General features: G+C 40.3%; 1 protein-coding gene across 3 annotated transcripts in view; it reads right to left on the bottom strand.

Annotated features, from left to right (window-relative positions):
- Window positions 1-13,402, bottom strand: part of LOC104929893 (vitamin D3 receptor A) — a 72,795-nt gene extending 59,393 nt beyond the window's left edge. The window contains exons 1-2 of one of the 3 annotated variants that reach the window (XM_027288609.1): window positions 13,301-13,394; window positions 12,054-12,276 (exon numbers count right to left, since the gene is read on the bottom strand). The gene's annotated coding sequence lies outside the window, so the exon portion shown is untranslated. Of the gene's footprint in view, window positions 1-12,053; window positions 12,277-13,300 lie in introns of all 3 variants that reach the window. The other 2 variants (XM_027288608.1, XM_027288607.1) reach the window with 2 other exon arrangements.
- Between the last annotated feature and the right edge of the window lie 9,402 nt (window positions 13,403-22,804).

Raw genomic sequence — 22,804 nt, 5'->3', positions numbered from 1 at the left:
TTATTCTGTGCTTAGAATAAGAAGAAAAAAAATATGTAATTGGATGACCTAAGTCCACCATTTGAAGGTTTTATTATTTCATTGTTTTGGCAAATTAGATGTCTGAAGGACACAGACACAAAAAACATGTTTTTAAAAGTACTTGTTGTGTAAGATTTTAACTATTTCAATCACCTTTTGCCCATCAGAGACGTTCATCAAAATTTACTAGGGATGCACCGAAAATTCGGCCACCGAACATTTTCGGCCGAAAATGGCCCAAAAGTGCATTTCGGCTATCGGTGAAGTGGCCGAATAGTAAGGCCGAATAGTGGCGTGACGCAACTGATGCAATGAAACAACGTGTGCTGTGATCTGGCCAGGGTTGCTGATTTTTTTTCTCATTCACACACAATAAACCCACAATGCAGGATATAGGAAAAACACAGGCAAGAAATACATCATACACTGCTCTTTAGCAAAGCTATATACTTCTCTCTACATTACGGCGTCTCACACATGCGTTCAATGACCGTCGGAATGACTATGATGCGTTCATGAACGTGGGAAAAATGGAAATTCACCGGAAATATAATAAAACTAAATAATATTTCTTTCAAGAACAAATTAATAGTGATTAAAACAACATGGGCTTTCTAACAGTATAAATGAAATAATAATTATACTAACTGGAAATTCTACTGGAATATTTGAAGAATATTAAATAAACATTTACTTTCTTTGAAAAAAACATGTCTACAAATTTATTCTAGGATATTTATGCAATAGTAAAAAAATTGTGAAAAATTTAACAACCGCATTTCATATTCGGTTTCAGTATATTGTTTCACTTGATTATCATAATATAATTTCTATTATAACATTAAAATCGACTCTCCTTTCAAGAAAGGACCAAACAAACTGTCTCAACACACAAATTATCTCAAAGCAGTTCCAAACATTTAGCAATCAGAAACATGCTTTGAATTAATAACTAAACTGCTGTGTGAGAGATGGCTAGTCTAAAATAGGAGAAACATGGGTACATGTCATGGGTCCACACACAATAACAGACCAACTAGACCCATTTAATCTCTTTTATAGCCTTCAAATTGCGTCATTTTCCCGAATGATTCATTCAGAAGGGCAAGGCAGCTTTGCAGCAGTGTGCATATGTTGAAGAGGGAGGGACTACGTCTGAATTTGTGTTCAGCAGGGTTTTTTTTTTCCCCTGCTGCAAACTCTGGGGCATATACTACAAGCCACGATCAGTGTAGCACTGAAACAAATCTGACCCAAGCAGACTCCAGCTCCTGCCAAAAGCAAATAGAGTCTTAAACGCTACATAATACAGCACACAGCGGGAGTAGAAAAGGCAATGGGATAGAGCAAAACAGAAAAACCATAACAAGGGAGGGGAAAAAAATGCTGTATGCAAAAAGAAGAGAAGGGGGAGAGAGCGGAACAGAGAGAGAGAATAACAAGCGTAAAATGCTGGCGGTGGAGGAGAGGAAGAAGGGCAAACGACAAGAGGAGGAAATGAGGCAGAGACAGTCTTTAAGAAAAACGAGACAGAGCATGTTTAAAGGCAAATTAAGACTTTACTGCTACCAGGAATTTGATTTAAGAGCAATTTAGTAACCAAAACAAAAAAACAAAAACAGAGAAAGCTGGGTTACATTAAACCCATTCTGTATTTATTTAACAGTGGACAAGTATGCAAATAAAACTCACTCTGACCACCTGAGGTGAAGCCATAAAGTCAACATCAACGGAAGAATAAACAAACACTGCTGCATGTCCATTCCCATTGTCTTATTTGCCTTTCACTCCCAAGAAATAGCCACACATGCACAATTTAATGTTATACTTGAAGACGAAACGGAAAATAAATACATTTCAATCATATTTTGAAAGATTAAGATTAAAAGATTTTATACTTCTATGTAATAATTAAAATGTGGCATAACAGTATTCAATATTATTTACTTAAACATGAGGTTTAAATGAATACATTAATACTACTTTGCATTAATAATGCAAAATAGAGGGGGGCAGGACACAATAGTTAATATCCTTTAATATCCTTCAAATATTCCAGTAGAATTTCCAGTTAGTATAATTATTTAATTTATACTGTTAGAAAGCCCATATTGTTTTAATCACTGTTAATCTGTTCTTGGAAGAAATACTATTTAGTTTTATTATATTTCCGGTGAATTTCCATTTTTCCCACGTTCATGAACGCATCAAAGTCATTTCAACGGTCATTGAACGCACCTTGCATGTGTGAGATGCCGTAGTTGAGAGAGATACAGCTTTGCTAAAGAGCAGTGTATGATGTATTTCTTGCCTGTGTTTTTCCTATATCCTGCATCGTGGGTTTATTGTGTGTGACTGAGAAAAGAATCAGCAACCCTGGCCAGATCACCGCGCACGTTGTTTCATTGCATCAATTGTGTCACGGTACTATTCGGCCTTAGTATTCGGCCACTTCACCGAAAGCCGAACTGCACTTTTGGGCCATTTTCGGACGAAAATTTTTGGTGGCCGAATTTTCGGTGCATCCCTAATAATAATAATAATACTATACTTAATACTCATAATAATATAAAAATAATAATAAAGCCCACACACAGTTGATGTTTGGGCATTAAACTAGATGGACTAACGCAAGACGATCACAGTAAGAAAAAAAGAGACAAGTGAGGGAGGTAAGGTAATAAGGGAACAAATACATAATTATCACGCAAGTCTAAAAAGAACAAAAATATAGTTTTTTGTGGTTAAAGTCCTTATTTAACCGCATAGTTAAATTATATACATATATACACATAACTTCCCCTGAAGCAGCTTCAAAGTCACAAGTCACCTGACATTAACACAGATAAACACACTTTCCCTATGCTTCATGTAAGCTTTATATAATGCACACAGTGAAAATTCATTTCCCATTTTTTTCTCACTTCAAGACAAAACATCAAAGATGGAAACAAATGTTTCATTTGAAATGTATTACTTCATTCAAATGACACCTCTTTGCTGGAAACTTCACGATTTATCTATTAGTTTTAGATTTGTAATGACGGAGACAGTGCTAAGGTCCATCAGAGTAAAAGAGCTAAATACGTAAAAGCATAAATTAGGACTTAAAGATGGAGTCAAGCTTTCTCCTAGTCTGATAGATTTACAGAGAGGATAAAGAAACCAGCTTTTAGGGAGCCAATTTTAGGACTTTCCAAGACGTTTGTAATTCTACCGGGACCTGACTTTAAGACCAATTATTTATCCACATGCAGAGATAAAGCTGTCAAATGGAGCTCGTCTACAGAGCATGATGAAACTATAAACAAACAGGAGAAGACAGACAGACTAGGGGTTGTTCACAAATCTCCAGAATGCCACCCTAGTCACATTTTTAACCTTGTTAGAGTGTTTAAAAAGGTACCAAGGAGATAAAAAAAGAGACATTTGCACAACCGGTAAATGTCAACTATGATTTTCTGATCTTTCAATTGTAAAGTCCAAGTATGGGTATGGTGTTGCTGTGTGATGAGTTAGTCTGGAGCCCGAGGGTGTTAAGAGGCATGAAGTTCAGCTGCGTTTAGTAAAGCCGTCTGGATCCAGAATGTAAAAGTAACTCATCTGGAGGGCGTATGCAGTTCACCTGTGATTACACGGTGAAAAAGGGATATCTAACGTTTGTCAGATCTTACAAAAGAGCCACAGAATGTTGCTAGACAACGACATTTAACTCTAGAATGTCTCTGTAGATCATATTATCAGATGCTGACAATAAAACCAAGAGAAAGAGAGTGTGTGTGTGTGTGTGTGTGTGTGTGTGTGTGTGTGTGTGTGTGTGTGTGTGCACGTGTGTGTAGGAGGGGGAGAGAGAGCGAAATTGTTATAGCTCTAAGCCAAAGCATGCTTCGTCCTGTCGGCTTTGGCCTGCTGTTGTGCACTTGATCCACGGTGTGTATGCACACGTGTCAAAAAAGATGCAGGCAGGGAGAAGAAGAAGTCGAGATAGACAGACGAGAGTGATGCATGAAATATTTACGCCAATAGTAATAAAGGGTATTGACTTTAACCGTGTTTAGAGTGAATGTGTGCGCATGCTGCCCGGGTTCCCGGTCATCCACAACACTTTAGGATGACTAATTGTCCCACAAACAGGATGAGATGGGTGGAGCCTTGTGTGGGGGGCCTGTTGGGTTACAACCAATCCCCCTCAGTGGGCTTGTCTCTCCCTCTCTGTGCTACTGTAGCATCAGGAAAGAGAAAATGAGGAATGGAGAGGGAGGAAGGTGGAGGGGCATTGAGAAGGAGGGGTAGTAGCTCAATGAAAGCCCCTTACACTGGGCCTCAACAGACAGACACAGAAAGAGTGAGCAAGAAGGAGACAGAAGCTGAATCTCATTTGCGAGTGTTTTATGTTTCCTCTTCACTCTGGGATCCGGGAATTCCCTGTAATATACCGAAAAGTTAACACTCCCCGTTTGGAAAATATTATTAAAATGATGACAGTCACAAGATGACGTTATTTCCTTCCCGGTTTTAAAGTGCTTGGAAGCTGGAGGAAACTGCTTGCTCTCTAACTAGAAAGACGTATCTTGTTTGGATAATCTGTACACAAACTTACATATATTTGTGTGTGTATAATATATATATATATATATATCTATCAATATTATATCTATATTATATATGATTATACTAACAAGAAATTAAATACACATAACTCAAGGTAAGGTGTATTGAAAGATATTGTACACAAGTAATAATGTTAAGTATTTATTTAAAAAAACTGAAACTTCTAAAGATTAAAGCACATGACAGATTAAAATGCCAAAGTCAACAACCCCCAAGTGCTAGTCACTCATGTGGTCCGCACAATGAGTTTATCAGAGCTTTTTAGCCTGAAAAACAGCTGCCTGCTGCTGCTGCTGCTGAAACGAAGCTGATGAGAGCGCCGAACCAAGCCCTTAAAGTTGCGGGCCATAAAAACAAAACAATGAGCTGAAAGATGTAAAAATACTCCACAGGACTGAGAGGAACTGCAGAGTCTAGTGATAATTCTCCCTGGTTTTGTCAGTGCAGGAGACTTCTTCTGACTGCAGTCATTTGATCCATCGTGAACATACGAGAATTGATTGGAGCAGCTCTTAAAGTCATAATCACGCTGCATAAATGCTGACTTTCAAACTGATCCTGTTTTTCACACAGGCTTGGAGTTGAGACTTGCACTGCTTCAAGTCCGTGGGTGAGCGCTTTATACATATCCACACAGACACACACACTCCCAGGTTTAATGAGTGGCTGCACTAATGAGCCAGTTGTGCTTTTAGTGTGGCAGTAAAACACATTCAAGTTACACACATCACATCAGTCTAATTAAAAGGCCTCAGTTTAAATCAATGGAAACTGAGTCTTTCTCGTCCACACAGGAGGAAGTGATGGTTATAATAGACGTTTGGCTGCTTACCGAAATTTCTTTAGCATAGAGTTTGATAGTCTGATTCCAATTAAACTAAATCAAAGTGAATGAACGAGCTAGGCATTTTAGGAAACACGGGTCGACTTTGATTACTTCTTGTTAAAGGCCTGTGTTTGTGCGACATTAGAAATAAGGGGGTTTCTGCTCGTTTCTGACAGTAAAAATCTCAAGATCTTTTCCCATGACTATTCCATCAGGTCATACGGCACATGCAGTGTGAATAAAATCTGACCTGGGGTTGTTTTTGCCAACTTGAGGTCACGTTTCTCATTCCACTTCTCTCGTCGGGACAAAAATGTGATGAATAAACTTCCCTGACTTTAACAGAACCCTTACTACAGAGGAATACATGACAGGCACCAGGCTGAATCCATTGCTGATGGACCGTTTTCCTGCCAGTTTAAATAACCAAAATACATGCTTTTACATTTCAGCCTCATCAGCATGCAAAGCGTAAGATGTGTGTAATTTGTGAGGCAGCAGGGGTGGCAAGGGAAGCGTGATTGAAGTCCTACACTGATGAAAAAAGGAAAAACAGTCCACTGTATCTTGCGTTGAACTTGCACTTCCACGTATTATTTTGGAACGTTGCACACGATGCGGTCACCTGAACGCCTATCCAGATATGCTGGCTGAGTTTACCTCTGCAAAGATAGACTGGTGGTGATTTTCGACTCTCATTAAGCGTTTAAGCCGTTCTCTGACCACGTTAAGCCCTGCATAGCTCCACTAAAAAAAAAAAAAAGTGAGCCTGCGCTTTATCTTAAATCAGCTTGACAGGTAAAATGGATACTTATGAACATTACATGAAGGGCTGCCAGGCTGGTCTCAGATCTGTACCTGAAGGGAGAGCTCGGCCACCATGGCAAATATTCAATAGACTTACAAGCCGATTCAATTAGTAATGATTTGGCTGAACTGATCATGGAGGACTAGAGAAATAAGAAATACATGTGTTTTAGTATTTCTCTATCTCTGGGCACATTGTATGGATAGATGCAATCCTAAAATTAATAGGAATATAAATCCTATCGTTCAAAGCTTCAGTGCTTACACATATATCATCCCATATTTAACCCATCATATCCCATATTCTTAAAAAACTACAAGAAATAAACTGTCTATAACTCCATGCCTTGGTACGCAGAGGTAGTGCACTCATGTCATATGAAGCTAACATTAATATCCCAACAGTAGGGATGTAACGATGCATCGTGACACGATTAAAAATCGGTACAAATCCGTGACGACCGCATCGGTTGACAGAAAAAATGAATCGCGATTTTTGGCGAATGCGAGAGAAGTAGGATATGTTCTTTTTCATCTTTTTTTTTATTACAAATAGGTTACTTTATCTTAAAAAAAGTCAGTGCTGGTTGGTGCTTCATTTGTTCGACGTCAGGCGTCAAGTCATGTGACCCATGTCACTACGTAGGTACGGAGCACAGAGCGAGGGAAGACATGACGACGGTAGAAAACAGCTTTGAAATAGAGGACGCACCGAGCAGTTTGAAATTACCTGTGTAGCGGCATTTTGGATTCCCTATATACTAGGGATGCACCGAAATGAAAATTTTCGGCCGAAACCAAAAAAAATGAAATGGTTGGCCGAATACCGAAACCGAATATGAAATGCAGTTGTTAAATTTTTCACTATTTTTTTACTATTGCATAAATATCCTAGAATAAATTTGTAGACATGTTTTTTCAAAGAAAGTAAATGTTTATTTAATATCCTTCAAATATTCCAGTAGAATTTCCAGTTAGTATAATTATTATTTCATTTATACTGTTAGAAAGCCCATGTTGTTTTAATCACTGTTAATTTGTTCTTGAAAAAAATACTGTTTGGTTTCATTATATTTCCGGCGAATTTTGATTTTTCGGTCAATGAACGCACCTCGCATGTGTGAGACGCCGTAGTTTAGAGAGAAGTATATAGCTTCGCTAAAGAGCAGTGTATGATGTATTTCTTGCCTGTGTTTTTCCTATATCCTGCATCGTGGGTTTATTGTGTGTGAATGAGAAAAGAATCAGCAACCCTGGCCAGATCACCGCGCACGTTGTTTCATTGCATCAATTGCGTCACGGCACTATTCGGCCTTAGTATTCGGTGCATCCCTACTATATACACAAATACAACCGTGAGAAATGGACAGACAAAACCAAAACAGCAGGTAAATATTGCAAGAGACTGCAAACATATAGTGGCAACACGAGCAACATGCAGCAGCATATCAGCCGCCACCACAGTGAGAAGCAAAGTAACGTCACGCCACCTCGTGAGCGAAAACTGCACATCACACCAGTTAACACCAGTTTACTGTGAGATTGTTTCTAAAAAAAGAAGATATTTGTTATGATGACCATGTAAGTTGCACTTTTTTATAAGAGAACACAAACTGTTTGAGAGTTTCTGTAAAGAAAGCACGCCCAAGATTTTTTTCCTACAAATAAAAAGATAATTTTATTTGGTTGAGTGTATTGTTACATCCCTACCCAACAGCCTTAAATTCCCAACAGTGGATACACATTTGCCGTGTGGGGATTGATCCTCCCACACTGGCAGAGTTCGTGTTGTGCTAAGCTCTGCCAAAACCACAAGATGATGCATGAACCATGTGATCTCTACGGTCTATGCTATTGTTTGCATCCCTAAGAACTTACAATTCTATAAGCGCGGCTTGTATGGCAGTCCGTGACCTTAAACTGCGAGGGGAGCCGCTATTCACGCTGATCTCCCAAGCGCCTTAGGGGCTTCAAACGAGACCTAATCACACCAGCCACAACACCAGAGCCTCTACTGCGTTTATGTTGTAGCTACACAATTACCTCTCATAAGGAATCCATTAGCCCCTGTTCACATTAAGGAGGGAGGAGGAGAGGAGGGGACTGTGGCTGTAGGAATAAAAGGAATGATAAAAATCGGTGTAATCTGTTGCACGTGAATGTCACAAAGCAGACGAATATCTGTTTTTCTCCGCGCTGTCACTGATTTGTTCTTGACATTTGCGATTCAATCTTTGGCCAGCTCATGAAATCTTTTACATTTTGCCACTGAACAAACACCTGGTGTCTAGAGGGTCTCTGCTGGGAGGGAAACCTTGCCACACGGGGCGTTGTGTTTTGCTTGCACTTACCAGTTTCTCTTCTGCTTATTCCAAACACTATGGCTTAACAGACAATGGGAAAATTCAAGAGCAAGGACAACAGAGTACTGAGCTGTTTACGACAGGAGAGCTCGGAAGTGCACGGCACACTGCAGCAATCAGCATTTACAGCAAAAGATGGAGACAGAAATCCAATAAGTAAGGGTGATATTACTGTTACAGGCAATCTACTTAAAATGTATCTCTACATATATCTGTAACTGTACAGCACAGTACTAGGTGTGGATCATAACCTGGGGTATGAAGTTAAGAACTCCCTGTTCTTCTAAGACACATTTTAGAGATGTGTCGACCCCGAAGCTCAGCATCAAAGTCGATCCAAGCATATTTTAATGGATCTGTATCGGCTCGAATAAAGACGATCAAATTCTGATGCACTGTGTGTTGTCCTCTGCAACCTGCTAGCGTTGCAGCACTTTCCTCCTTTTACGGTACTACACTGCAAATTGAGAGTGACAGTTAGGAGGGTGATAAATGATTTGGGCGCAGCAGTGAGTGCCTAAGTTCTGATACCGGGGTTGGCAATATTCAAGGGTTCGCTAAACACAGATACTAACAAATCCGTTATCTCTCCTCCTCATCATTTATTAGGAAAAAGTAGTTTACAAAACACTCAGTCAATCAGCACTTAGGTGAAAAAGACTGAAACTGTCTCACCATCTGCAGATGCCCGATATTAAAATAAGAACTCTGATCAGAGTTGTCCGAAAAAAATAAACTTTGTCGGGACCTTCCTGTACATTACCGGCTTAAGTCTGACGAGGGCTATTCTGAATCTGACGGCAGTGCAGATTAAACTGGAATCGGTATTCAAATATTTGTCTGAACTTTGAAAAACCCTATCTACAGTGTTGATTCAGGACTAGTCGTAGCCAAACCAGGATCACAGCTTGCCAAAAATAAATAAATCACTGCCTGGCATCAATACACCCAAGCCACAACAACCACCAACTGTTGTTGGACATAAGTCGACAGACAACAGCATTATCCATCTGTACATATACCCGCCACTACACTTGGCAATACTGTGCTGTGCGACTCAATGACAGGCTAGCGGTAGTAATCGCCTTCAACTTGTATACTCTGTATTAGGAGTGAATAATATTTCAGCAAAGGAATATAAATTTGTGTACCATCAAACAATTCAGCAATACTGTTTATACCAGCTCTCCATGTCTCAAGTCAATGAGCAGGACTGCTTTATGGTTATGTTTGCATCAATGTTATCAAGAACTTTTAGATATTTACCCGTAATTCATTTGCTTGATTAAAAAAAAAAAACATTTATGTAAGGTTATTTTCTCCTTGAACAACTTCTTAATTTGATTTACTGGTTAAACGTCTTAAATGACAGCTTTGTGAATACAGTGGTTCTACTCCCTGCTCGTCTCCGATTCAAGTGACTCATCTTACGTGTGACAACACAGCTCTTTTTAAAACAGGTCCACTTTCAACACGTTAAGATCATCTAAAACGATCTTACTTCTGCCTTGTAATGAGACGTCACGGCACAAATAAGAAGCAGCAAAAACAAAGACGCTGGAAACATTTGAACGTGAAGTGCATAGACGTGTATGCATTTGTGAAAAACCTGCGGATGTGTGTGTACACGCACACGTGCACACATGCATTTCATATTGGCAGGAATTAGCTTACATTTCAAAATAGTGCGCTGCACCTTGAGGCCCCCGTGCATCTGTTATCATTTTACAACCTGCCTGTAACTCAGCAGAGTACAAACCTCCTGAGCACAATGTGCTCCACTAAGCACCTCATTATAGAAAAAGGCCCTTTGTATCCCACCGAGGTAATGGGTGGGTGGTGGGATCCTTAACTTCCAGCTTTTTCTAAATCCACAAAACTGTGACAACTGTCGCCTCCGTGGACTCCTGGCTGACGCCGTGAGCAAGAAAAGTCTGTATCACTACAGACATGGGTACCATGCGCTGTCAGAGATGCATGGTTTTGGTCCAGCAGCAGCAGCAGCAGGGTGAGATAAGTGGTCACTGAATCATGTTATTGCAGGGTGTAGCATGATGTGTTTACTCACAACGCAGGAGAGCAGCAGCACGCAGTAAAAAAACACAAAGTGCCAAAACAAGGTGGAAACAAGCAGACGCACAAACAGTGCAACAAAACCACCATGTGGCTAAATAACACGACGTGTTGTTCGCTGGATAAAACGCTCACTTTTTAACCTTGTGGTTGCGGTTGCATCAAATGTGCCGAAGGTACATTATCTTTTATCATATTCAGCGTATTCAGAGTCAACACTACAACACAGAGAGAGAGAGAGAGAGAGAGAGAGAGAGAGAGAGAGAGAGAGAAAACTGACTAGAACGGTCTGTGTAATACAAGCTCAGCACCACAAACACAAACACGGCAGGACAATGTTTTCAGAAACTACGCTTAAATAAAAGACGGTGTGATTTTGCAGGAGGGAAAAATCATCCTGTGACGCAAAACAAAAAATCTTTCAGTTTCATTTCTCACGGCAAAATAAACACTTGCGGACAGACGCCCATTTATGAGTGCGCTGAAAGCCAATTCTTCTATTTAATAATAGTGAAATAATCTGTTTTTTTGTGGTTTTGTTTAAAATGTCAGCTTCAGAGTGGAAAGCGTGCGCTCGAGAGTCATTACACAGAATGATGATGGTGGGGGGAAACATGCTCCCAGATCAAAACAAACATCTAAAAAGAAGAATAAAGCAGAACCTGGATGTTGCACTCACATGTGTGATACAAGATAGAAAAGAATAACTTTTTCTTCTTTAAAAAAAAAAAAAAAAAGATCTCCTGTCTTGCTTGTTGTTGTTGCCTAAAAGTCACAAAAGGAGCATGCTCTTTAACTGGACTGATGATCCACGCTAATCCACCTCAGCTCCACGCTGATCTGTCCCTTTGTCTTTGCTGAGACGAGCAGCCTCCTCCACATCACACCGACAACCTCCGGGACGGAAGGCGTGCAACACCTCCCTTCACTTCTTAAAAAAAAATAAAAACACACACCAGCCAACATCCACCCGTCAGTGTACACAACAAGTCAGAAAACAAAACGTGCTGACTTAATGCATAGCCTCCATTTCTGTTTGTTTTCCTATTTTTTTGGATTTGCTGAGATTTGCGCACTAGCCCTGCTGCAGGCTGCAGGCATACACATGTGGAATGTGGAGGGAAGCACCCGCCTTTAACAATAACACCATACACAAAACAGAACCGGGACGAGCCTGGCGTAGAAGTTAACCAAGTGTCATGTGGACATGCACGCACGTCAACGCAAAGGAAAGAAAAAAAAAAAAGCTTTTTTTATTTATTTTAGTATTTTTTTATCGCTCATGTGCAGCGGCTAGCTCAGAACATGACATGCTAACACACACACACACACACACACACACACACACACACCTTACCTGATGTGGCATTATCAACCTTCACTTTGTGCAGTTAGCAGAGAGGAGGTAGGGGACGAGAGGGTGGGCGCCCCAAAATGCTTTTTTTTTTTTTTTTTGGCCAGGTCGCCAAATTTTCCGAGCCAGTGGAGTTGAAGGCGGCTTTGGCTTTTTTTTTTTTTTTTTTTAACAATTTAACCCAACGCTGAAAAACTTTTCCTCCGCATAAAAACCCCAAACTGTCAACAGAGAAGAAAGGAGGAGTGATGAGGCAGGGCTATCTAACGGTCAGTCAGAGAGGGGGGGGGGGGGGGGGGGGGTAACGTTAGAGCCCGATGACGTCCCGTTATTTATTTATTTATTTATTTATTTATTTATTTATTTATTTTGCACGGACACTCTGTTACGCCAAACGTCATTCAATAAATCTGGCAACTCAATACTCATAGAGGTAAACACCGCCGGGAACAAGAGTTCAGACCTTTTTTTTTTTTTTTTTCCTTTTTTTTTTTTTTTAAATCACGTCTGGACCTCTGCAGGACAAGTTCAACACTTTACCAAAAAAACAAAAACTTTAAACTTTTATAATTGTTCACACTGCTTTGCTTCTCCTCTCTCCCGCTCCCCATTTTGTTGTTGTTGTTGTTGTTGTTGGGGGGGGGTAGGGGGTAAAACAAACGTTGGGACTTAATGTATGTAAGTCAGGAGCTGTGTCTGAATTTAAAGGCTTGTGTGTGCCTGAAGTCACGTTACTCGCTTTGTATATTTGCACGGCTACTATATTCAATTGCCACATTTAAAAAAATTAAAAAAGGGGGTTTCTCGTCCTCGTCCCCCCACCTTTTTTTTTTTTTTCTTCTCTCTCTCTCTCTCTCTCTCCACACATGAGCGGACACAACGTCCAACACTGGCTAACAAAAACCCGCCAGCAGTTAGAAAAGAAAGAAAAAAAAATGCCCTTTAACGTTCACACGGCATGCATGCTGCTGGCTTTTACACGAGCGGGCACCGCGGAGAAACCGCCTCTTTACAATGACAATACAGCCCGGGCTGACTTGTTTGTGTCAGCGGCATGTCAAAATATTGCAGCCCGCTGGAGTAACAACAGCTAGCACACTTTACTGGCCCGAAACGCGTGTGTGCCACTCGGCCCTGAAAGCACTTGTCAGCAAAACGTAACCGAGAAAGAGCAATGCTAAAAGCAATGTTGCAACACCTCCCCACTACAGCCCCATAGGTAGAAGAAGCGGTAAAATAACTTACATTAGTCCATACGAAGAGAAACGTAAGCAGACACTCTGTTAGTCCAGTTTTTTAGATCTGTATCAACATAGATGGACTGCACTTCTCTATAGTCCCGCCCCCATGGTTTACCAGCAGGCATATCTATACATATATATAATCCCGCCAGTGTCCAATCACATGTCGCCACTCTGGAATGGTGTCTGCTCCCATTGGTTGTTTAACCTGTCAGTCACGGGCTGACTCTCCAGCTGTCTCCTTACCATATAGGGGTGTGTCGTGACGTAGCGGACAGCCTGATAGGTAGTAAACATTTTTTTTTCGAATATAATAGTTAATGAAGCCAATTAAAACAGGCAATTAAAGAGTATAGTTATATTCTGTATCTTAATGCACAAGGCGTTTGCTTACCTGCCTTCATGGAGACTGGAGGCAGATGGTGAGAAATCTTACAAGCATTCTCATGATTTTCTTAAATCTGATCGTGCACATTTGTGTTCTTGCATTGTTATCATTTAAAGTGCTAAATGTAATTTGTAACTCCACATTCCTCATCATGAATTATGAATGATTTACCCTATACATAATGTATGAAAGTTCCAGCACCCTCTTCTCTCTCTGTCCTGGAAACTGGTGGTAACTGATAGTGCACACATACCGAGAACATAAGAGGTTAGTGAAAAATGTTTTCACCGACCACTTACTTACTTAGTGGTCTCTGTGCATAGTCTATATGTGGAGACACGGCAGAGCTAATTTGTCTTCTTGGTGGGAGAATTCAGTGGGATGATAGGGCCCTGAGGTGCTATACTGTGTCACCCCTGGGAGGTTTTATTATAGCACTTCAATCCTCACATTATCCAATCTGTAATTAGGAGTTATTCTCTTCTTATATCCATCTCTTGTCATTTCCCTGGATGGGCTTTGCAGTGCATAGTGCCAGCACCTGGAGGAGTTCAATGATGGTGTGTGTGTGTTTTTTTTTTAATATCATGGGCCCACCAATTGAACTTGAGGCAATTTGGTTGTTACAAGGATCGCACCTTTGACCTTTGCCAGGTCCACACTGGCAACATTCCAGTGAGTAATCCGCACTGCTCTATGTTGCAGGCAATGATACAAAAACAGACAAGCAACATTAGACCCCTTCTGGCAGACAGAAAGAGGCTAAATGAAGCCTGCTTATTGGTTGATTTAAGCACTCTGTGGGAGGATTAGGGTGTTTCAAAGTTTGCTTCCTGTGCTGCTTTAATTAAAGGACGCTTCAAAAAGCCATTTTTCTTATTCTTTATGTGATATATGTTGTTATTACATGTTTAGAAAAAACTATGTCATTGACTCCAAATCCTGGCTTTCCACTCTGTGCTATACTATAATGTACCATAAATCATATTGTTATACAGTATTATACTATGTGCTACACTTAACTATACTATACGTTACTATAGCCTACTATGCCACAGTAATAATGCAAACTATTGAAAGATTGTAATGTGTTAAAGTGTGAGCTCACTCAACTCAAACAACAAAACCAAATAACTTCTTACTCACAAAAAAAACATTCAATTCATTTTATATTAATTGTACTGTGGTGGCAGAAATCTAAGAGGCAAGTAACCCTGGGCAAATGACAAAAAAAAAAGATGATGCATGACCTGATACCAATAGTGGCAAATGACAAGCATGTGTGAGAGGTTGAAACAACCCCTACCCCCAATTCAACTGCTGCAGTCATTTTGATGCTAATCTTGTAAGACTGTTTGCTAAGTGCCTAAATATAAATGTCAACCCCCAAATGGTTATGGTCTAGTATGTTCCAGTCATACAATGGTAAATATGTGGTTTGACCGAGAGGTGTTATTTGCAGCTCCAATACATGTATAAATCACAGTTTGGTTCTGTACAGATCACACCTGCCCATGCCGTCGAGAACCTGTAACGCTTTTTCCCTCTGTGTTCAAGGCCTCCATCATCAAACGCAAGAATGACATTTCAGCATCAATCAGTGATGTGACAGTGTTTACAAAAAGATCCTGTACTTCCACATGCGTATGCGCGCATTCTACTTTTCCTTTGCAGCTTGCCTGTGTGTGCATGTGCTGGAATCTAGGCCATCCCTTGTGGCTTTGTGTCTGAGAGGCGGATCAGTCTATATGAGGGGCAGCCAGGCATATGGGCGTGTTTGAGTGGGGGCATGCGCACACAGGACTTCATCTTCCTCTCTGTGTGTGTGTGAGCCAAGGAGAAAGAGCATATATTGTATGAGGTGCCTGGGTTGTCTAGGGTGTTTCCACTGTACAAACACACTACAGCGTAATAAATATAGGAGACGCTTTCACTTAAATTGTACACACACAGACGTGTGCACTTTATTGTAGCTCTCTCTACCTCACTATCTTTCTTTATTGAACTCAGAATCTCACCATCTCACTTCAACGCCCCCACTCCCCCACCTCCAAACCAACACACACATATGCACATACACACCACTTTCTCTCCCACTCACAGGGTGAGTCTAGGAAACAGCTGGAAAAGCAAATAGTCGCAGGCAGGCCGAGCCCTGGCCCACTGGCTCTCACACATGACTGGACCTTTACTTGGATGAATGCAGTCCTCACACTGATTTTTCTGCTGCAGTCAAAAGGCACAAGGAGCAGTGCAATTGCACAAACCTAAAGGAATGCTGCAGCAGTTGGCAAACACACTCTTTGATCAACGTCGCAGTGTGCGGCGAGAAGATTGGTAGCAGCGTCACCCTTCGTGTGCCACAAGTTTCTCAGGGATATTTTGGCACACAGAGGATCACACAGTCCGGTGCAGAGGAGCTGCCTCACTAACAACTGGGCCTTTCCTCTGTCCCCATTTTAAATTTCATGCTCCTCAGCTCTGCCTCGTCCTCCAGCTCCTCAACAATGTCATCATCAGCTTCCAACATCAATAAACTCGACCCATATTCACAACAAATTGGCTGCATTCTTTCCGATCAGACATGAGGGAATTTGATAGCTGAGCAAAACTGGAACATGAGGTCAGTCAGTCAGCAAATACTGTCCGCTGTACCTACAGTAAGCCCTGTTTTCAGCTGACATAGTCCCCTTTGATTGAAATCCAAAGGATTTGATATTAGGATATTATGAGGAGTGTTCCAATGTGAACATTTGTGTACATTTGTCATAAATGACATTGATATGAAAATAAATTAAATGATAAAACTGTGAAAGGCATGATTTTCATCCCTTTGGTTGTTTCAACTTCACCGATTTAGGAAGTTTAAATATGAATATGACTTCAAACAATGAGGCGCAAGAACAAAAACACTGGATGATATTACATTAATGTGGCTCTATAATAAAAAGGAGTAGAACACCCTTTATACATCATACCATTCCAAAGTAGTCAGTTCTTCTGTCTGAAATGTGTTCCTGCGCAACGGAATACATCAAAAAGGCAGGAGAAAATGTGTTGGACAGGTTTCAAGAATGTTGATATATCAGGAATGTAACATAGATAGCATATGAGAGAGCACCTTGCAGAAACAGAGGCACCCTACTGCAACCTGTCATTGTACCAGTCAGACACTGGCACGCAGCTACACACTCCATCATTTCTCTTCAACCCAAAGGAGTATTTAGCTCATGCACAGCACGCATGACCTGTTCAACACTATCTGCACCCTTTGTGGGCCCTGCTCGGTTTGAATCCTGACAAGGCACGTAAAAGACGTTCTGAATCCAAAGAGCGATGATGCGATAAAACTAAAACCTTTGACCACAGAGATCCCACTGACTCTGCAGCCCACTTATTGGAACATAAACACCAAACCAAAAATGTGACTCTTTGGGCCACAGAGAATATGAAAATATGAAATACACTTTGATTTAATCTTTTTTTCTTTGTATTTCTATTAATTCAGTTTGTTACATACTATATGATGTAACTGGTAGGCTGCTGGTATGTTATGTTGTTACTGTTTTCTTGCTCTGTGATTTTTTCCCTTGAATTTCTGATATTTTTTATCTATTTCTAAATGCCAAAGCCATTGTGCTAATTCCATTCTTATGTCTTTCCTGTTTCTAGGGACACATATGTGTTTGATATTTCCTCAGGAAGGGATGCATCTTAAAATGTCACTGATGTAGACTACACATTAAGCCAAGTTTGTGTTCCATGCTTTTAAAGCACATTTTATGTGTGCACCCTCTGAGCAATTAAACATATTTGCTTTTGCATTTAAATGAGTTCCACTTTTCCTTTGCTGCCAATCCAGAATAAAAAAATAAAAAAAATCAAGTAAATACCAATGCATGTTGTGTTATATCCACTTGGCTGAGGGGGAAATATATTTGATGGATTATTTCCACTCATTTCAGCTCTTCAGGAAGCGCTTAATGTGAAGTGGCTGGGCTGGAGAGAGGATACACACCAAGAGCAGACGCTTCCAGCCAAACTTGCAGCGCTCTGCACAAAGCTACACAGTCATAAATCAGCTCTATCATAATACACCACCTGTGTATTTTTGTGTCAGCAAAAATAGTTTCCACCAGTGTCTCTTGTACTGAAAATAAGAAAATACAGTAGGTTAAAAACATACAGTTAAATAAAATCACCACTGATATAACTAATTTCTATCTAAATTCTTGATTTAAAAATTATTGCTGTGACATAAATGTAAATTGTATATATAAATTGTACTCAAATACAGTACTTATATACACAACTTAATTGCATTGCACCAATGCTTTAATTTGATTTCAATGAATCTGAGCATTCATAATGTTTTTACTTGTTTATTCATATCAACAAGTTCAACATCAGCACCAAATACTGAATTTCACTCGCTTGAATCCAAAAATATCTCTGTCAGTCTTCCAAATTTATCCCAGCGGAACAATTACTACATACAACTGAACGTTTGCAAATACCCAAGACCATCAGTAGTATTCCCAATTCCCAAGTATTTAGGAGCATGTTTTTTTTTTAACCCTAACCCTAAGCCCAGAGCTCTTATAACAAAATTAAAATGAAAGTTCAGAGCCGTTGCAACAGTAACGCAGATTACTGACACATGGCTCTTTTATGGCCACCATTGTTCTGAATTTCATTATCTCGAATACGTAGACAAATAGAAAAGAAAAGTTTCCGGGTGGGGAGAGTTGACACAAAGGAGGAAAGACAGAAAAGAGTGGCTGCACGCTGCAGACAGATGAGACAATAGGCTGCCGCGTCACCATTTGACAGCCCTGATCAATGTCGCGCTGTTGCACAACACCAGACCCCCCCCCCCTTTGCCCTTGTCTGCCTTTCTTGCTTCATTTCTTGCTTCCCCGCATGCTTTCTCTCTCCTTGTCGGTCAGGCCAGTCCACACAGCAGATACAGATACAGGCTAAAACAAAAATAACAGAAAACATGGAAAGCTGCTGCAATCTGGTTGTAATAATCATGCAAGAAAAATGGATCATTTCAACAATATTCAAATCGTTTCCAGTTGTCTACAGTGAATCCCCTCATGTCTGATCCTAGAACAGAATATGTTTCTTTACACGCTACAAATTAGAACCACAGATTTTGAGGAAAAATGACAATAAATACGGGTCTTTTCTGTGCTTGCTTGTTTTCATTCCTGTCACCTACCTCCCCCCTCTCTCTCCCACTACTCCCTCATGACCTCTGCCCTAGTGGGATTCATCACGAGTGGCGAGGAGGAATGGCCTAAATCACAGCTTCAAATGAATCTCCCTGTGTTTGGAAACACTGGAGATCCCCTCCCCACAACACACAGATAAGGAGTCGACTTCCGAAAGCACGGTTGAGAATTCCAGTCTTAATTGTTTGGCTCCTCTGCACTAACCTGTCTCAGTTTCCACCCTTTCTTTACCATATATAATCTTCTGAAAACATCCCTCATCACTAGGTTGATTCCACGTTTCATATAACGGTGTGAATGTAATGCTCCTGCAGCATTGCGTCAGAACCCAAAATGGATCCTCACATGACAGGAGTGCCAGCGTTAGTTAGTGTGTACACAGATGACACACTTTCATGAGGATCCCCAGCTAGAAGAAGCTCAACAACTGCTGCTATGATACAAACTTCATGTATAATAGATGAGGATTTGCCTTTTTATAACACGGAGCAAGAAGATCTGCTCAGCAGGGAAAAAACACATTTTAGTGCATTTCCCGCCACCCATTTTAGATTTTTCGTGGCACTTTTGTCCTGTATTTGATTCAATTTCAGTGAACTATGAAATCATACACTTTCTCGCCATACTGGCAGTTTCCTACCGCTAAGATTTCTGTTTTTATGAAGTACACCACACATCCCACACTTGTTCCCCACGGCTGGAAACTGGCAGCAGGTTTCAAAGAAGACGACGGTGCCATTCTTCCTTCAACTAGTCCATCTTCAGCGTACCATTGTTGGTTATTTCACTTTATTGTTAACATAGCGGCTTAGGTTGGTTGGTATTTCCTTCCACTTCAGGCTGTGTGGTGTCATTTTCTTCGTATTTATCCTGTGTACATGTTTTCTCATCTATTTTCTTACCCAAAATTGTACTGAAAGTATCAGCAGTCACGTTAGCGTGTCACTCACATTTCCCTCCCTTCATTGTGAATTTCCATTTCATTGTTCTGGGCTTTTTTTTGTGGATTTCTTTTTTTGATCTTGACATGTTAATTCCACATTTCCGTTCCCATCAGAGGACCACAAAGCACACACACTGAACCACAGATCCCTATTTGCAAAGCAATATCTTTGATAGCTTTTGTAAAAATGATTCCCAAACAGGACTTTTATCCTGTTTCCGTGCAACCATATAGAGCACGTCTCGATGCATGCATTTCCCCTATTTGTCACATATAACACAGTGTTCTAGCATGAACATTAGCCCATTCATGAGCACACGTGACACAGATCACAACATCCTGAAGCACATGCTAAACTCTAGGGGTTAAAGAGAGCACAGAACATGTGACTGCAGGATCTTCAGAGGTGATGAGACAGAGTATTTAAGATTGATCGCTGATGTTTGCTTACCAGCACTGTTAATATTAGAAAACATATTGATGCAGTTGCATAGCAACATAGCTTTTGGATGAATCGAATTAAACTTATCTAAATTGAAGTTAATTGAATTGGATTGAACTGGTTTTGACTGAAGTTCAGATTTCGCATCTGTCACACTGGGCACACGTGACCTGTCATTTGACTCAGTGCTAGGAAGCTGTCTAGCTTACTGCATTATAAACAGCAGTAATAAAGGCACTTATATAATAAGTTCATTTTTATTATTTCACACAACAATTTTCATAATCTAGTACTGACCCAACTGACGGATAGGTTATTTGACCAAATTTTTTGACCTTCATTCAATACAGCAAGCACGTTTTACTTTAAATTGAAATGTATTATTAGATGCACAAAAAGACAGTAGAGGTTGCACATGTCATCAACAATCAGTAACAAATAAAGACATGTATCTTTAAAAAGAGCCAGAGTACTTCACAACAGTTTGTAACCATATCATTTAGATTTGGTAAATAACCCAATATTAATCTGGAAAACATTTCACTGGGTCAGAACAACCACTTGCCTTGGGTTGTTTTCTACCCATGGGCGCTGGATAGAGTTAACTTGTGGCTGGTGTTATAATAGTCCAAACTCGATCAGTTTTGACCCAGCGCTTAATTGCTAAACGTTTTCTGGTTCCAGCTTTTTTAATGTGAGGTTTTGCAGCTTTAGTCTGTTTTATATTATTTTGAATTGAGGCGAACAAACTATTTGAAGAAGACACTTTGGTTTCTGGGAAATTGTAATTGGTATTTTCTGATATTTCTCTTTACAGTTAATGAAAAAAAAAGAATCCATAAATTAAATGTCAGTCATTCATCATCATAATTTATAAATAAATTAATACTAGATGCAGCCATACTTATTGTACCTTATGACTTGTTTTGGACATCTAAAGCACTGTCCTGTCTTGTCCTCAGCCTCTGCATGTGTGCCATCTGCAAGTACTCTTAAATGGATAAATGCATAAGTGTATGTTTGCATGTGTGCAAGGATGTGTGCGTGGTTGTACATAGCTGGAATCATTTCCTCTTCCCTGTAAAGAACAAGCTGTCTTAGATGTTTTGTTCTCCTTCCAGGACAACAGGTGTAAATTTGTATAAGCTTTCTGCTTTATCCTGCATAATTTCCCCAGAGGTGAAAAGAGGGAGTGTGAGGATTAAAACAGGTAAGGGAGACTTGAAAAAGTGTTGTTTTCCTCCAGCTGCACAGCCCAATGGAAAACTACATGTGATATGTATGTGTTCCCTGAAGTCGCATGAGCATTTATGTTTGTATCCATATGTTTACAGTTTGCACGAATCTGTGTATTTCTGCTTTGTGTGTGGTGTGTGTTTCGATCTCATTTTCAAAGAAAAATAAGAAAAACATAAACTGGCCGCCCTGACCGTAATGCCTCAGAGCCAGGGTTATACATAGAAAATTACACACTGGTGTGCCAACCCCTCCTGACTCAAGCCTTCAACACCGGGATACAAAGAGACACACACAAATATAGAAATACTCCACATAGATGCGCAAATTAGATCGAATCATTTATATAAAATGTCAAACATATCACACACGCACACATGTTGAAACATGACCCTCATTATTGCAACGTCCTCGACTTTCTCTTTTCAAAAGCAGCATGGGTAGCACTTTGACCTTTACATCCTGGCTTCATATTTACCCTGATGAAGTTGCTTTTAAATTTTTTAAACGTGGAGTTTTTAAAAGTTGGAAGGTAAGTGAGGAGGAGCAGTGTTGTCGGAGCTCACCACGCAGACCAATGAGCTCCTTGATATGCCAAGGTTATGTGACATAGAGGGGGGAAGGCAGTTTGTTTATGTGTTTGTGTGTGTGCATGGATGACAGGTAGGACACATGTATGCTCGGGCCAATCTTTAAATCACAGAGTTTTGGTAAAAGCAAGGACGAGCTGAGACGATGCAAAACTATAACCTCTTGCATGTAAATGTACAGTGGGACAGTTTTACTGAGAAAAGAGGATAGAAACAGGACTGGTGAGGGCCCCCCTAGACAGCGCTGTTAGCTCCCTGACCTGCCTTGGGTAAATGTTTGACTAAGAGTGTCCCTGCTCGCTGTATTTGTTGCACGCTAGTGTGCAGAGGAGGCCTGGAGGGGGGAGGATGTCACCAAGATATCAGACACTGGGATAAGCACGCACAGAGTGAACTTTTCACAGAATCTTATTTCACACTGTGCATACACTCTTATTCACTAGGTTCATGTGTGCTTATGTGGTTTCTTATTTACCTAATATAGCCCCTTTATGTACCCACCACCTCACTACACACTTACTCTTTTATTTATTTATTTATTTACGTACTTATGCACTTAACTGTGCAGTGACTGTGTATTTGTGTTTGTATTCATTTATTGAGATATTTATATTATGTACTGACTCAACGACATACCCTAGTTACCCACTTTATTAACTTTGTGTTCCA

Source organism: Larimichthys crocea, chromosome XV (genome assembly GCF_000972845.2).
Source record: "Larimichthys crocea isolate SSNF chromosome XV, L_crocea_2.0, whole genome shotgun sequence".
NCBI lineage: Eukaryota > Metazoa > Chordata > Actinopteri > Sciaenidae > Larimichthys > Larimichthys crocea.
Note: the sequence above shows the minus strand (reverse complement) of the source record. Positions and strands in the feature narration are given on the sequence as shown.